We start from the raw sequence: 17,548 nt of genomic DNA on the forward strand, positions 1-17,548 counted from the left end.
TCTTTGCAACACTATTTACCATAGCTAAGATACGGAACCAACCCAGATGCCCCTCAGTAGATGATTGGATTAAGAAGATGTGGTACTTATACACGGTTGAAGTCTATGCTGCCATCAGAATTACATCACCCCATTTATAAAGAAATGGAAAGACTTGGAAAAAAATCATATTAAGTGAAGTAAGCCAGACTCAAAAGAACATAGGCTCAATGGTTTCCTTCGTTTGTAATAATTAGTAGGCATTTAGGACTCTTCTAGCAGAGGATTACAATAGCTCAAAACCTAGGTACATAAGGTCATAAATGAAAGGATCTCTAGGATATGGAAACAAGAGCTTTATCTTGTGTTACTTATGTTCTTAATGTACTATGTTAATTCTCTTCTCTTTTTTTTACCCTTATGGTTAATCTCATATTGTTACTGTATGTGACTTTGTTACCTGGTATATTGTATATATGTTTGTTTATTTCTTTGAAATAGGAAAGGGAAGGGGGGAAAACAAGATGATTGGGAGGGGTGGGGCAGGGAAATGGGAACAAAAACATGAGAGGGGGTATCAGTGTGTTCGAAGTAATGCATCTATTACCTGATGAACTGTCATCCCTGTATATATTATCCCTTACAATAAAAAAAGAAAAAGAAATGGGATTTCTATTTCTATAACTCCTCAAGTCTCTACTTAGCCAAGCTGAGCCAGAATTTTTCCCTGAAGAATAAATCAGGGACCCTTGAATATTTTGCCCCTCAGAGCAGGAAGGAGCTCCAGAAGAAACAACCTTTATCCATACTCCTGGCCTGGTACCCCTGACCATTATTAAACGATAGATCTCGTGGGCATATTAGCGATATTCACCCATATGTGGTCCTCAGCCTCTACCATTGTCATTTCCCTGGGAACTCTACCCTGCCCTGGAGCAGCTGGGCCTATCTGCTCCTTCCTTCCATCTAACCTCCTGTCCCACCTGGCTTCCTTTTCACCTAGAGGCCCAGAGGCCACTCTTCTCTGTTACCTCTCTTCCTCTCCAGGGGTCAATATGCCCCCCCTTCCTAATCAATCTTGTTCTCTTGCTGGCCTGTCTCTTCATAGTCCTGTGTGATGATGTCCTTACAAAGTGCAGCTCTAGCTCAAGTGGTAGAAGGTTAGCCTTCACCAAAATTTAAGAGACACTCAGGCCCTTCCAGCCCCAGTAGTCACACTGGTGTGTGTGTGTGTGTGTGTGTGTGTGTGTGTGTGTGTGTGTGTGTGTACGTCCACCCATGCACACATACGCGCACGTGTATCCTAGTGATCCAATTCATTACAGTTAATTTTTAAATGTATGCCAAAAATGGAAAAATATGGCCTAGTTTTCTTTAATTCATTAGTATTTTACATTTTCCAAGAAAAAATTCTTTATATATACACATATACATAATTTGTACTGAGATTTTTCTGCAAGTATAGGCCCAAAACAAATAAAATGAAAGAACATTTCTTGTCATCAAGTGTAAGGACTCTATCTAGGTGACTGCACACATGATTCATGTACTGACAGTATTTCAAAAGTTACCTTGCACAGGAAGATACTGAGGATTTGGGAGTGAAGGGGACTTCTCAGAGCAGTTATGCTTCTAGCTAGGCATGCTGGGTCTGAAACCCGAGCTTGTACTCTGAGTAAGCCTTTTAGAACAATCCAAAATGTAAATAATACCTTTGGCAAATGTATATATTGTGATTTTCCCATATTTCCTTGTAAAATATCCATTTGAGGGCCAGGAGTTTGGCCTAGTGGTAGAGTGCTTGCCTAGCAAGCACAAAAACCTGGGTTCAATTCCTTGGTATCACATACATAGAAAAAGCCAGGAGTGGTGCTGTGGCTGCAGTGGGAGAACAGCCTTGAAAAAAGCCAAGGACAGTGCTCAGGCCCTGGGTACAAGCCCCAGGACTGGTAAAAAAAAATCCATTTGCCTCTTCTTTTTTTTTTTTTTTAAAAACAGCTTCTTGTAAGGAAGAAACCCTCAAACCTTTCTCTCCACTAATGTTAATCTAAGGTGTTAAGAAAAGAAGGAAACAGGCCTAAGAATTACAAGGAAGAGAAATGGGGAACCCCAGTGAGGCTGGGAGCAGAAGACATCTGCTTCCTGGCTTGTAACTTGTGCTGTCCATGGGGCCAAGCTCTCAGGAAGGTCCTGGGGCTTTCATTACTACTGTTCTAAAGCTGTCTTGAAATACTATTTTGTACTTGAATAATCTGTCTTTGTTTCTTTTATTGTTGTTGTTTTATTTTTTGTGGGTTATGAGGCTTGAACTCTGGGCCTGGGTGCTGTCCCTGAGCTCTTCAGCTCAAGGTTACCACCCTACCTCTTGAGATTCAGCTCCACTTCCCATTTTCTAGTGAGTAATTGGAGATAAGAGTCTCATATTCTTTAGTGCCTGGGCTGCCTCTGAACTGTGATCCTCAAATCTCAGCCTCATGAGTAGCTAGGATTACAGGCGTGAACCACAGCACATGTCTTATCTTTGTTTTTTGTAAGTGAAGTTGGATGAGAAGACAGAGCAGGTGCATGAGCTGAGAAGATTCACAGGATTGAGGACATGAGCAAGTGCAAATTCAGGTTTAAAGACACAGGGTGCAATCAAAGAGCTGAGCAGAAGTGTGGCCAGTCCAAGAGCATATGATGGAAGGACTCTGTGCTTGTGTAGACACAAACTGGGGTCAGTAGGAATCATTAGTACATTACTGCAACATGAAAGCACACATGTATTTTTTGTGCTTTTTTTGTTTGTTTTCATTTGCCAGTCCTGGGGCTTGAACTCAGGGCTAAAGCACTGTCCTTGGGCTTTTCCTCAAGAATAGCACTCTACCACTTGGGCCACAGAACCACTTCCAGCTTTTCTATGTATGTGGTACCCAGGAATTGAACCCATGTCTTCGTGCATGCTAAGCAAGCACTCTACCACTAGGCCAAACTCCCAGTCCATGTTCAAGCAGTAATGTACCCACTACCTGATAAATATAACTGTAACCCCTTTATACATTACCCCGGAAATAAAATACATTTTTTTAAAAAGGAAATACATAATCTCTTCAAGTAAAAGACACAACAACAACAAAAAGCACATATGTGGACATTATAATAAAGCATTTAAAATATTTAATAGACTCCTTTAAAAAGATTCAAGTTTTAATGTTGAAACTAGATATCACAATACAGCACAGTGCCTGATAACGGGTATAAATTAGTCACTGTATTTCTTCCTGAGGGATACATTTCTCACCCAAACTTAACAACTAGCAGAATGTTTGCCTTCCTGTGAAAGCTTAAGCTACCAGCCCAAACAGGTAACAGGAAGCCTCCTTGTCTCAAGGATAAGCTTCTGTTTAATGGCAGGGTGCATTCTTCAAAGTAACACCAGGTATGGTAAATACATAAAGGAAAAGCCCAGATTTGCATAATATTCCTCAACAGGAAACACCTCAACAGCTGAAGGAATGGTGTGCCTTCCCCCGTCCAGTAGAGTACCCGCACTCTGTTAGAGTGTGCCCCAGTCTCTTGGTGTCTGTTTGCCTGCTTACCTGCTTGCTTACTAACCAATGAAGCTCTGCAAAGTTTCCTTACCATCCTGACTTACCCAGAAATTCTTATTCTGCATTCGAAGTCAAGGACTCTAAGTGAGGAGTTCCTGTATTTAAAGGAAAGCTTCACTAAACTTCACATTCCACCAGTGACAGTTCCACAATGGCAATCTGCTTGACTACACATACAGGAAAGGGATACTTGATGTCTGGGTGGGGACACCTCGACCAAGACTTCCATGTCTGGAAGGCTTTTGGATGGTGATGGAGTTGGAGTTGATCAAACAAGGAAGAACTTGCTGATAGGAGATCACCAGTCTGAGGAGAGAGTGCAGGAGAGAAAATATGGAGAAAGACTATGGCAACAGATTTTGAATAACCTATCAGCCAACTGTCTGTGCCCGTCTACAGGAATTAAGGCACAACCATCACCTTTGGCGGGGGAGGGGAGCCTTAACTTCCATGACCATGAAGACTAATCAGAGGCCTGTGATTCAAGCCACTTAGGGAGTTAAGAGCATCATCTAAGGCTGTTTCTCTGAAGCAGGGTTTTTCCTAGCTCAACTTGAGCTAGGCATCTGCATTCAATGAATGGGCTCTCTCACTTCTAGGTTTTTCAGCATTGGATGGAGAGTTCCTTCCACCTAGACAGAGGTACCAGCATGGCTACAAGAAGTTACTTAGGGCCCCTCACCAACATGCCCCCACCCTGCCAGTGCGCATGAGCAGCGAAGGCAATTCTCCAGTCAGGGAAACCATTCAGTTCCCTAGACTGCTGCAAATGCCGTGATTTCTACAAGAACTTAGCAATCAGGATTGTGAGACAGGAGATAGGAAGACTCCACCTCTACTACCTTGGATTTATCCCCGCTCAGAGAGTTGAAGGGACAGCAGAAAACAGCTAAAATGGAAAAGGGGATAGGGCAGATTCAGGAAGGTGCAGGGGCTACTGGGGAAGACCCAACCATATCACTAGTATCCAGTCAGCTGCCACCTTCCCTGGGCGATCCAGGTATCTGCGGGGGAGTTGAATGGCCAGACTGAGGGCCCTGCCACTCAATCCAGCATTCGTTCACCAGTGATGAGGCAGTTACACAGAGGGATCAGCTACTGCAATGGGAGATGGGGTGGGGTGCCATATCTGGGAATACAGCTGCTTTATTACCCAAGGCCCCACAGAGGCCCTTCTGGGGCAGGCAACTCCTCCCAGCACTGGTCAGTTCTTTGTGATGATGTCACCACAAGAAATGTTGCAGGGAGGCAGCCAGCACTTAATTGCTCCCAGGACCCATCCTTATTCCCTGAAATCAGAAGCAATCCCCTGCCCCCCTCAATTGGGGGTGAGAAACGCATTGCACAGAATAATGAAGTGGAGGACCACTGCCAAGACAAAATCAACGACTGGACTGTATAACTGTCCAAGATTATCTCACACTGTGGAGAGTGCCAAGTCTGGCCAGAGTAAAGGTGGAATTCTATCCAAAGTCTGTGATTTATGTTCAGGAGCTTTGGCAGAGTAACCATTGGTTGTCATCATTGGTTGTCTGAAGAACTGCAAGGGCTGTATCAACTGCAGCTAGATGATGATGCCTTGGACAGCAGGTGGAAGATCTTAAAAACAAGAATCTACTGCTCTGAGCTCAGTTGGGGCACTGTGGATTAGAGGTTGTCATCAAGAATAGCAGCAACTAACTGGGGACTCAAGGTGTTTGGGCCTGAGACCTGCAGATAGACCTGGAACAATAGCACCCCTTCCCACTGCTTGCCTCTGGCATAGGATTGGGGGAGTCAGAAGGCATGTGTTTGAACCAAGGCCCCGTGGCATGACAGCCACGTGGTATGACATTGTGGACATGTACCTCCAGCCTTGCCTGTGCTATCAGGCAGTTCCTGGCCTCTGTGTTCCTCCTGCAAAATACACAGGCTTGTCTGCATGAGCTTGTCTCCATGACGGATACTGGACACACTAAAGTGGGGCCTGCCCTGTGCTGTATAGAGTACCAGTAGAAAGATCTGTTGACAGGTGATATTCTGCCTTGTCCCAGGACTCTGCTGCTTCTGTTAATTCTTCCTTTGGCTGGGGCTTGAATGTAAGATTGCATCTGAGAGCTCTGGAGAGCAGACTTAATCAAGAAGTGAGAGAAAGATGCGTAACAGTGGCTGTTGTCCTGGGAAAAGTAGCTGGGCAAGCACACAGCTAAAGCCTATGCAGAAGTCTCTGAAGCCAGGGAGAACAGGCAGAGGCCCACTTGAGGGTGGCTCTTTTTCTTTCTTCTTTTATCTTTTTTTGTTCTGTTTTGTCGGTCATGGGGCTTGAACTCCACCTAGGTGCTGTCCCTGAGCTCTTCAGCTCAAGGCTCCCGCCCTACCCCTGCAACCTCAGTGCCACATCCAGTTTTCTAGTGGTTCATTAGAGATGGAGTCTCATGGTCTTTAGTGCCTGGGCTGGCTTTGAACTGAGATCCTCAGATCTCAGCCCCCTGAGTAGCTAGGATTATGGGTGTAAGCCATTGCACCCATCTCCTTTCTTTTTTTTTTTAATGTAAAATTGTTCCAAGTCTCCCTCCCCCCCCCCCGCAAAAAAAAGAAGTTGCTTAGATTGAGCCTTCCTACTTCAGAACCCAGATCTACTGAGTAGCTAGGATTACAGGCATGAGCCACCAACACTTGCTTTGGGAAGGCCTTTGTAACTAAAAAGGAAAAATTTTAGAAATTTGGAAGATTAAAGGACATTTTATTTTGGAATTAAACTATTCAACTTGAGGGAAAGAGAAGTTTGGAGGAGAAAAACAGGGAGAGAATGAGGGTCAGGACAACACTGTTCAAAAGGAAATGTGCTCATTACTTGCCTTGTGTAACTGCAACCTCTCTGTGTATCACCTCCACAATAAAAATGTTTTTAAAATAATGAGTAAAGGTCTTTCTCAATGTTGGTTGTAAAAAAAAATAGTTGAGTGTGAGGGTGTGATTTGAAACCTTAGTAGTTCTGAAATGTGACTCAGTGGTGACAAAATGTCCACCTTGAGAGCTACATGCTTACTGTCCATTTACTGCTCAATCAAGACACATTTTATCTAACCTATTGCTGTTTCGTGTGGTTGCCTTTGCTTAGGTATATGAATATTTAACCAGAGTTCAGTAGTTAGGGGAGTGACCACAAGGTGGCAGTAAAACTCAGCGGATACCCAATAGCAGATGGTTCATTTTAGTGGATTCTGAATGAAAAGGCCAATTGCAAAAGCAAAACTATTTTTTTAATTGACTGTGTAGACACCTCAAGAAACCACTATAACTGAAAGCAAGAAAGGGAAACAACTTGGAAGCAGAGTAGAGATCATAAGTCTTCAACTGATCCTGCTCGGGAAGAAAAATGAAGAGATTGCTTCGTGATGTATTCCTGTTTCTCTGGCTGCAGCTGCATTGTGAGTTGAGGATTTGGGAGAAACATAGTGGATTTCTTTAGTTATCCAGAAGATTAGTCTACAGTTACTGTAGGAAAAGACAACCTTAAAGCGTACTCAGCTGACAACTGTCTCCTTTCTTTCTCTCCCCACAGGGCTGAGCCAAGGAGAGAAGGTGGAGCAGAGTCCTCCTGTGCTGAGCGTGCAGGAGGGAGACAGCAGCGTCATCAACTGTACTTACTCAGACAGTGCTTCTGACTACTTTCTTTGGTACAAGCAAGAACCAGGACAGGGTCCCAAGCTCATTATAGATATTCGTTCTTATAGGGACAGAATGGAAAATGAAAAGGTGCTTGTCTTACTGAAGAAGAATGACAGACACCTCTCCCTGCACATCAGAGACGTTCAGCCTGGAGACTCGGCTGTCTACTTCTGTGCAGCAAGTGCACATTGCTCCCCTGACACCTGCAGCCCGTCCTCTAACCTGCCACCAGGCTGTATCTCACTCCTTTCTTTGTTAGAGACCTGCTATCATGCATTTTCCAATTGTTTGCAGCTAGCACACAGATGGAGAAATGACTGAGGCATTTCTTGCAGCCATGCCGGTGCCTCAAGCTGAGTGGAGTGAATTCTCCACCCAGGGCCTAAAAAGCCTAGAGTAAGAGAGACTGTTCATTAAATGTAGATGAGGAATCTGCTTCAGAGAAATGCAGATGACATAGCCTCAGGAAAATGAAGGTCTGGCACCTTGAATTCCGGGTGGAGGAAGGTGATACTCCCCTCCCCCAGGTGATAGATGTTCCCTAAATCCCAGCAGACAGGGGCAAGCATAGGCTACTCAGCCTGTCAGTCCAGTGCCTGGGACCCTGACCCTATTTTAGGCCTGGTCAGCTTAGGTGCCATTGCACCATGCCACGTGATTCCACATGTCACCTCCTCTATCCTGTCTCCTGGCTGTTCTCCAATCACAATGGCATCCCAGTTCGGTTCTCCACCAGAACTGAATTGTCTTATTGGTATTGTTTATGCTGTTTCTTTCCTCTCTGGCCTGTTTCCTATCTGTAGTAAGTTCATTTTCTGGCCACTGGTCTTTGAGACAGGAGTCCACCAGGCAGTCACTGGACTTCTAATAAAGACTTCAAGATTTGAACCCTCAAAATGTGACTTCTTGCTGGGCTCAATGGATCATGCCTGTAATCCTAGCTACCCAGGAGACTGATATCTAATGATCATGGTTCAAAGCCAGCCCAGGCACGCAAGTCTGTGAGTCTGTGAGTCTCTTATCTCCAAACAACCAGCAGAAAACCAGAAGTGGTGCTCCAGCTCCAGGGGTAGAGCAATAACCTTGAGCTGAAGAGTGAAGGTACAAGGCCCAAGCCCAGAGTTTTGTTGTGGTTTTTTTTTTAAGTGGCTTCTCTGTATTCTCACCTTACAACAATATTAAGTTTAAAGAGACCTGACAGTTGAGAACCTTTTTGTCATGAGCAAGCAAAGAAATTCACCAATAGGCAAAGTCAACACATCGCAGTTACTATAGCCTAATCCTAGCTTGCCTGTCCAGCACACCTGGATAGGCAGGTCTCACCTGGTCTCACCTTCTAATGACTCTTAATCCCAAAGTCAATCAGGTCCTGCCAGTTGTAGGTCATAGCTCCCAGTCCCTGCGGTGGTGTGAGCTCCGTGGCCTCAGGACAAGTCTCAATCCTCCCTGGTCCTCTTGGGCAAGGAGCAGCTCCTGCAGGCCAAAGATCCTGGAACCATGGTCTTGGTTAAGACCCGCAGAACTGCTGCTCTTCACTGTGTGTCCTCTGTTTATCTCCTATTTGGTATCTTGGTCTGTCTCCTCCCTTCTCGTTCTCCACTGGTAATACACAGGGAAGTCTTGCTTCTGACTGTTTATGTCCTGTGGGATGTGCTTGGCCATGTGTTTCCATGGTTACTCTGTCTCTATGGCTATGTGCTTTATTCTAGCTGTTTCCATGATTACAACAGAGTAACCATGAAAAACAGAGAGACACCAATACTTAGTTAAAATAGCTGGGAGTTTTGATCAGCTACCTGGTGACTGCACGCATTAGTAGAGTGTGGTGCTCGTCTTTTATTCAGTAGGGTTTTTTTTGTTTTTGTTTTTGTTTTTTTGGTGTGTGTGTGTGTGTGTGTGTGTGTGTGTGTGTGTGTGTTTTGCCAGTCCTGAGCTTGAACTCAGAGCCTGAGCACTGTCCTTGGGCTTTCTCAAGGCTAGTGCTCTACCACTTGAGCCACAGAACCATTCCCAGCTCTTTACCATGTATGTGATACCAAGGAATCGAACCCAGGTCTTTGTGCACGCTAGGCAATCACTCTACCAGTAGGCCAAACTCTCAGCAGCTCATTAGGATTTTTAAAGGCAAAACCCACTTGTTTTCTGAAGAATGTTCCCTGATCCCCTGCGGGAGTTCAAAAGTGCTGAGTAATGTGTAATTGCTGTTGTAAAAGTCCTTTGGTTCAAAAGAGGTGATGGTATCATGTTAATGGAGTTCTAGGCAGTAATCTAAAATGCAGGAAGAAAAAAAAAAGGAGGCCTGGAGGCAAAGGGAGTTCCTTGAGCCCTTAAAGGTTTTTCAAATGCAAATAAAGACTAAAGTGTTAAGTGTTTAAGCAAATATCAGTAAAAGTTTTAAAGAACATTAGAAATGGGTTTCTGAACAAAATTTGAAAGTGAAGTTGTCCTAAATGTTTGTTTCAAGAGAGAGAGAAAAGAAAAATTAGGACTACCAAAATGATTACTTAATTGTTATTTCAGCTTGCTCTTGTAAGTTACTTTATAGCAATCTCCAGCTGGCCTATGGAGAAGGACAGCAGATCCTTATTCAGATGTAACTTTGGCCATAACCAAGTTCCAGGTAAGATCATGCTTAGAGACTATTTCTGAGTTGACCGCCTTGTTGCTTCTGATTGGAGTAAAGTGGCCTTATGTAGGACTCATTGATCTGAAAGCTGCACTTTTGAGCCAGCCTGGGCAAAGCAAAATCCCTGTGAGAGTGTGGGGTCTAATCTGGCAGCAGAGTGCTAGGCAGAGTTGCTTTGGAGCTCAAAGTGGCAGAGTGCTAGCCTTGTGCTGGAGAGCTGAGGGACAGTGCTCAGGCCCTGAGTTCAAGTCCAGCAACCAACAAAGTAAAATGCCAATGAGATGTTTATCCCTGTGTGGAGACACTACTGGGACAAAAGAAATGAAGCATTCAGATGCAGTAAGCCACTGCTTGGATGGCAGAGATGGTGTCAGATCCTAGAGTCACTTGTGCTTGGCCATTCAAAATTAATCAGACCCGGGAGGTCATAGAATAGTTTGTAAGCATGCCTGACTACTGTCCATATCCATTTACTCCATAACTGGGCAGGAACTTGTCAGTCATCTGTAATAGTGGGTAGTTTGCAATCCCGACCACTCCCCCCCCCCCCCCCGCATTTGCTCAAAGGTCTAGCTGAGCGAGATTTGGGTTGAACACCAGCCACAAATTCAGGAAAGAAGTCTGTGGACCTAAGGCTATGTCCCCATTGATCTGTATATAGGCCTACATAAGTAACTGAGGCATTGTTGGGGTTACAGGGATTAAGTTCCCCAGACAATCAAGAAAATGCCTTTGCAGGTGGGTGCTAAGTAAGCTACACTATTATAGCCAAAGAAGGTTTGTCAGTTGTTAAATGTTTTATATGATCTCCAGTTTGGAGTAAAATATTGCCCCTGAAATATAATCCTGGCAACCCCTTGATAAAATAGTCTAAGCTTTTTAGGGTCCCTAGCTAAGGATAGAGTCAGCTTGAAGAAGTTACAGAAGCTGAATCTCCACCCATCAACCCTTTTAGATGAAGGGACCAGCATCATTTTTGGAAAGTGAGACAGGATAAATTAGAGGTATTGGAAACAGTAGTAATAGATGTACAAGAGTGGAAATTGCACTTGTGGAAAATGGTTACAGGTTCAAGTCTTCTATGCCTGCCTAGAAAATCCTAGCCTCATTTAAAGGAAATCTGATAACTAAAAGTGGTCGCCCTGGTATTCATTTGTAATCTCAACCCTGTACTGTCTTAAAAACTAATGGGGTGCCAGCCTGAAAAAAAACATGTGTGGTCAGGTAAAGCAACCAGGAAAGCATTGGAAAAAATCACCTTAGGTTAAGCTTCTTTAACCAGTCTGTGCAGAAATTTGCAGACCACCCAGCAGGAGGTGTGACATTCCATTGGAGCTGCTGAGAGATGAGGCTGCTGCCACACATTCTGCCCTGCCTGATTCCACCACCACCCCACAGCTACTTCCTGAGAGAACTGGAACTAAACCCTTGGTGATGGGACATTCTATCTGTGCTAAGTTCAAAGTCCTGTAGGTTTTTGCAGCCATTATGGTGACTCTAAATGGGTAAAGGGAATTTTCCATCCAGTGCTGAACAGCCTAGATATGAGAGGTGCTAAATGTGAATGAGGGCTATAGTCTGGTAAAGAAGAGAGAAAAATTTAGTAAAGAAAACCTTTGGAATATCATGTAACCCTTTTATTAAATACAATAAAAAATATTAAAAAAAAGAAAACCTTTGGAAAGGAATTGAGGAAGCAGAAGAATAGTTTATGGATAAGGGAGGATCTGAAAAGAATTGTCTTATGGTTGTTCTACAAAAAGGGAGAAAGACAAATCATAGAGAGTTCCTGTATGTAGTAGATGGTATGAGCATTATCTAAAGAATGGAGATTACAAGTAGAATTGGTAGGTATGTAATCGAGTTAGCCATGATGCAAGCTGGGTCAGGATTGGTACACTGATGTGGAACTATTCTTTGTGGCCACCTGAGGGATTGTTAAGCATGCTTCCTAGTTGTGAGAGCTTTTTCTTGTGTGCAGAACTGGGAGGGCACACTATATGCCTCTCCAAACCAAAGAATGCTGTCTGCCTGAGTCTGATAACAATTGTTGGCCCCACAAGCCATGTGTTAGCTCAGCTGGCATTGTTAACCATGATTCAATCCAGTCCTTACAGGCCTTACAAATTGATCTGGGGACATGTTCATCGTCTGGTTTCCAATACCTTGGCACTCAAGTGAACCTATGCTGTGATTCCCAGCACTCCAACCACTGTGAAGGTAGCAGGAATGAACTACTGGGTTCATCACTCCTAGGTGAAGACAGCCTGTGAGGATCCTGGACTTTCAGACTCCCAGAGAACTCACTGAGGTCCCTAGCTAAAGTTGTCCTCCAGAACAGAAGAGGACTAGATATATTGTTCCTAGAGGACTGAGTGTCGCCCTGGGAGGAGAATGTTGCTTTTGGGTGAACCACACTGGAGTAATAAAAGATAGCCTGGCAGCTGTAATGAGGCAATTAGATGAGCAAAAAAGGGAGAGACAGGGGTCCCAAGGATGGTAGGAGAGGCTGTACAACTGGTTCCCCTGGGCACCTTCCCTAATCTCAGCCATTATTGGCCCACTGGTGATTATTTTAATGTTACTGTTGATTGGCCCATGTGTAATTAATGAAATGATGTCTTTAGTAAAAAAACAAAAAAACAAAAAAAAAACGGATCAGAGTTATAAAACTGATGATCCTACATACCCGGTATAACCCCATTTGTACTAATGTAAACTAGTTAAGGATTTGACTAGGCTAAAAGAAAAGCGGGGAGTGTAAAGGGGAGCAGGGAGTGTTAAGGGGAGCAGCAACTGGCGCCATCTGGAATGCCTAAGAGTTCCCCGCCCCATTGTGGAAGGTCAACAATGGTGCAGCCCCACCACCTTTGCCCTTCCAGGGAGGGGCAACCTTGACCTTCTCCCCACCCCCATGAAGAGGGATATCCGCTTGGGTGAGGAGGGCCTGCTTTGTGTGGAGACCTTCCCAATTTGCGTGACAACTCCAACTAAGGTGATAGGTAAATTCAAACACTGGGCTATAACCCTATTGGCTACCTGCGTGTGGCTGAAGCTGCCTGTGGTCCCGCTGTGTATGTAACAATCCCATTGGCCACCTGTGTGTGGCCAGGTTTTGCCCTTAAAAACCCAGCATGAGCGCTGCTCGGGGTCACTGTGTCCCTGGCCGATCACTTCACCATCGACTTCCCCAATAAATTCACCTTTTTATATGAGACTGTGCCTGTGTGGTGGACTCTGGAGGGATGTGGAATCCCCTCCTCTTGACCCCATAACACTTCCAGTTTCAGGACCAGGAGATGGGGCTAGCACAGATTACATCACTTAATTCAGGGAAAGGCCTGAGAATCTAAAACAATATTAAAAACTATATTCTATACTCTATAGACATAATGTTATATGATATAGACTGATATATATCTATGACATACAAACCCTCAGTTTAATTTTAATTATGTTCTAAAATCTATGTGCCAGTGATTGCATATAGAGATTCCCTTCTTAAATAGTTGTTTGTTAAACATGACATTTGAAATACGATGTAAAACCAGTGTTAATAAAATATTTCAAAAAAACCCTATAAAACCAGATTCTTATACGCTTGAAAACTATATCTAAAACTATTTTTTTAAGCTCTACCTCTTATGGCTATGTGACTTTACTCTGCATATTTATATGGCCATATGCCTTTCGGCACATGAGTGCATTATCAATACACTTCTCTAATTATTTTCCCTGTGTTTTATTTCATTGCTTTCCACTATATTCATCCTGTTAGTATTTTCACATCATTACCTCCTGTTCTACTTTCACATCTTTTTGCCTATAATATTTTTGTAGGTGGATTACTTGTGATTATTTTCTTTTTGGTTGGTGTTATTTACAAGTAGGATACATACTGTAAGATGAAAAAATGGGTAGAGCTAAGTTTAATGATGGACACAACTTCTCTGACCTCCTCCTCTCTGGGAATGCCAAAGTTAGGCTCTTGCTCAGGCTCAGCAATCTTAAAGCTGCACTTAACAAATTGTTAGAAGGAGCAAATGATCGTTTCCTTTCTTTGCATCTTTGTGCTGGTAAGTGACTTGAACTCTATGTTTGGTCCCCATCCTTGAGCTTTTTACTCGAAGCCACAACTCAATTTCTGGCTTTTTGGTGAGTAATTGGAAATAACAATCTAATGGACTGTGGTGGACAATTGGAGAGTCCTAGACTCTCTTACTTGGACTAGCTTCTAATGAGAGTCCTTAGACTTGAAGCTTCTTAGTAATTGGGATTGCAGGCCTGAGCCAAAGGCACCCAGTGTGATGGTTTCTTAACTCCATGCTTTATATGAGTTTATACTATCAAGTTCCTCCGTGTCAACCACTCTAGTAAAAATATTACCTCTCTGTTGTACATGGAGTTTGAGTCTGTTGAAAGTTTCATGTTTCACTATTTTATACTATATATGTTAATTAAATGAAGCATGAAATTAATTAAATTGAATAAAACATCAAACATAAAATTGATAATTCTATACCCAGGCTGTTAGGAACACTTGATCAAAGGATACAAAGCAATTGTTTTGAACAATGAACCAGTCTACAGGTCTAATGTAAAACATAAGTACTATAGCTAATATAATTATTCAGTATTACATTTTTATCAAAGGGGTATTTTCTTATGCATCTAATCTCTTCAAATGCTCAAAAATGTAACTCAGACATTTGTAGTATGCAGCTTACTTTCACCTAATAATATTATGCTGTCGACCACAAATAATTTATAATTTCTTTCTATTCATCTTTCTCAATATCGACCCATCATGTCAAGAAAATTTGCTCCTTGGATGACACTTTTACATGCATTTATCATCTACATTAGTCATCTCATAGTAGTGGATTACAAAAGGAAGATGGACTAATAGTTAATTTATAGATAGCTCACCACTAATTTTTTGCTTTACCTGAACTTTTGACTGAATTACATACTGTAGCTACATGCCTTTTAAAAATATATTTCTACTATTTTCAGCAAGCCAATGGAAATAAATAATCTAGGTAAATGAATGATTCACCCTTTAGACAGGGGTGACAAATATGACTCAGGAGCTACCATATTTGTCTAAGGATGAAAGAAATTGGAGACTAGGTTGGTGAGAATGATCTCGTCTAGCTGAGGTATGGATGTGAGTTAGGCAATGTCATTCAAATATATTAGTTTTCCAAAATAATTTAAATGATTGTTTGATCTGTTGAGTGTTTCCCTACCCATGAATTTGTGAAAATCTGCTTGCTGTATTTAAATGGTGACCCCAAACATAGCAAAGGTCAGAGTAGCATTGTGATAAAGATGAGCCAAGCATCCAAAATGTTGAACTCTCTGCAGCCTGAGAATTTATGTTATTCCATGTGGCAGCTGGCTTGAAATCATAGACCTACACATGTCCACTTTCTACTGTAAATTGGATACAGCTTGTTCTTTATATTACAAATTACTTATTTGTACTGTTAGCCACAGTACCACCTCTCATTTTCTGGTGTTTAATTGTCTGTAAGTGTGTCTCTGTCTTTCCTGTCCAAGCTGACTTTGATCCTCAGTCCTCAGATCTCAGCCTCCAGAGTAGCTAGGATTACAGGCAGGAGTCACCAGCATTTGCTTTTGGAAACGCTTTTTAACCAAAAAGAAAATCCTAGCAATATGAAAGATTGCAGGATTTTTTTAAACTTAACTTTATTGTCAAGGTGATATACAAAGGGATTGCAGTTACACACATAAGGTAGTGAGTACATTTCTTGTTAAATGCTCTTACCACTCAGACATTTTTCTCCCACTTCCCCCCCACAACCCTCCTACCTCAAGTTATAAAATTCATTCCCAACATATTGACATCTGAGTATAGCTGTTCCACTGGTTCACCCTTTGTACTTTTTATGTTGACAATAAAAATATACAACTGGAGAGAGGGAGAATTCTGGAGGGAAAAATTGGAGAAAATGTGAGACAAGGTAAAACTGTTCAAATGAACATGTACACATTACCTGACATGTAACTGCAATCTCTCTGTACATCACCTTTACAATAGAATTATTTTACAACAATATTAAAGGACTTTGTCAATGTTTGGTGTAAGAAAAACCACATATTATAGTGTAGAATGTGTCAGCCTGTGGGTCCAAACATTAGTGTTACTAATTAGTGACTAAATAGTGACAAAATATTGACCTTGAGCTCTACATGTTTACTGTATGCTTACTGTTGAATCAAGACACATTTTATTTAATTTATTGCTATTTTGTGTGATTGACTTCACTTAGGAACATGAACATTTAAACCAGAGTTCAGTAGTTAGTTGTGTGACCATAAGGTGGCAGTGAAACTCAGCAGATACCCAAAGGCAGAAGGTTCATTTTAGTGAATTCTGAATGAACAGGACAAGGGAAGGGCAAAACAAGTCCTTTTCTTATTGGCTGTGTAGATGCCTCAAGAAACCACTATAACTGAAAGCGAGAAAAGAAGACAAGTTGCTAACAGAAGTGACTGTCCAGAGCAGAGATCATTAATCTCAACTGGTCCTATTTGGGAAGAAAATGAAGAGATTAATTCATTTCTTTCTGCTTTTGTGGCTGCAGCTACATTGTGAGTAAAAGATTTGGGGGAAACAGAGTATATTCACTGATGTTCTTTGGATATCCATGAGATCAGTTTATCCAGGTTGTCTACAGTTACTGTAGGAAAAGAGCATTCTGAAGAGTACTGAGCTGACAACTGTCTCCTTTCTGTCTTTCTCTCCCCACAGGGCTGAGCCAAGGAGAGAAGGTAGAGCAGAGTCCTCCTGTGCTGAGCGTGCAGGAGGGAGACAGCTGTGTCATCAACTGCACTTACTCAGACAGTACCTTCTCATACTTTCCTTGGTACAAGCAAGAACCAGGACAGGGTCCCAAGCTCATTATAGATATTCATTCTAATAAGGAGAGAATGGAAAATGAAAAACTACTCATCATATTGAAGAAGAATGACAGACACCTCTCCCTGCACATCAGAGACGTTCAGCCTGGAGACTCGGCTGTCTACTTCTGTGCAGCAAGTGCACATTGCTCCCCTGACACCTGCAGCCCGTCCTCAAACCTGCCACCACGCTGCAGCTCACTCCTTTCTTTGCCATCTGTCTTCTAACCCAGCATTTGCCCATTGTCTGTTTAAAAGTACTGCTAACACACAGAAAACCAAGGCTATATAAGATTAGGATGAAGGACACATTGGCAGTTGAGAACATTTTCTATGTTGACTGTGAAGAGAATACTGTTCTATTTTACTTGTTATTCTTCATAAACAAGATGCATAGTATGAGTTAAAAAAATGGGTAGGGCTAAGGTTCATGAGGGAACACAGGGTCTCATTCCTCACCTGTCTCGGCATGCCAAATCCAGGCTCATCCTCAAGTTCAGCAATCATAAAGCTACACTTAATGGATTGTTAGAATAAATTAATGATGACATCTCTACATCTCTTCTTTTTTCTTTTGCAAGTACTTGGACTTGAACTCAGGGCCTGAGCACCATCTCTGAGCTGTTATGCTCTACCACTGAGCTAAGGTTCAATATCCAGCTTTGTGGTAGTTAATTCAAAATAAGTCTCATAGACTGTTTTCCTTGGGCTGACTTCAAACCAGGGTCCTCAGAGATCAGCCTTTTGCATATGTAGGATTGCAGGTGTGAGT

General features: G+C 42.5%; 1 long non-coding RNA gene and 1 pseudogene across 1 annotated transcript; both read left to right on the plus strand.

The window, feature by feature from the left end:
• The first annotated feature begins 4,672 nt into the window (after positions 1–4,672).
• On the plus strand, positions 4,673–5,249 carry LOC150055253 (upstream stimulatory factor 1 pseudogene; annotated as a pseudogene).
• Positions 5,250–9,753: 4,504 nt separating this feature from the next.
• LOC150055254 (uncharacterized) lies at positions 9,754–16,968 on the plus strand. The gene is made up of 3 exons (XR_016537690.1): positions 9,754–9,840; positions 16,307–16,467; positions 16,628–16,968. It is a non-coding gene; the product is annotated as an uncharacterized LOC150055254 (long non-coding RNA).
• The last annotated feature ends 580 nt before the right edge of the window (positions 16,969–17,548 follow it).

This window comes from Megascapheus bottae, chromosome 14 (genome assembly GCF_031878675.1).
Source record: "Megascapheus bottae isolate mThoBot1 chromosome 14, mThoBot2.hap1, whole genome shotgun sequence".
Lineage (NCBI taxonomy): Eukaryota > Metazoa > Chordata > Mammalia > Rodentia > Geomyidae > Megascapheus > Megascapheus bottae.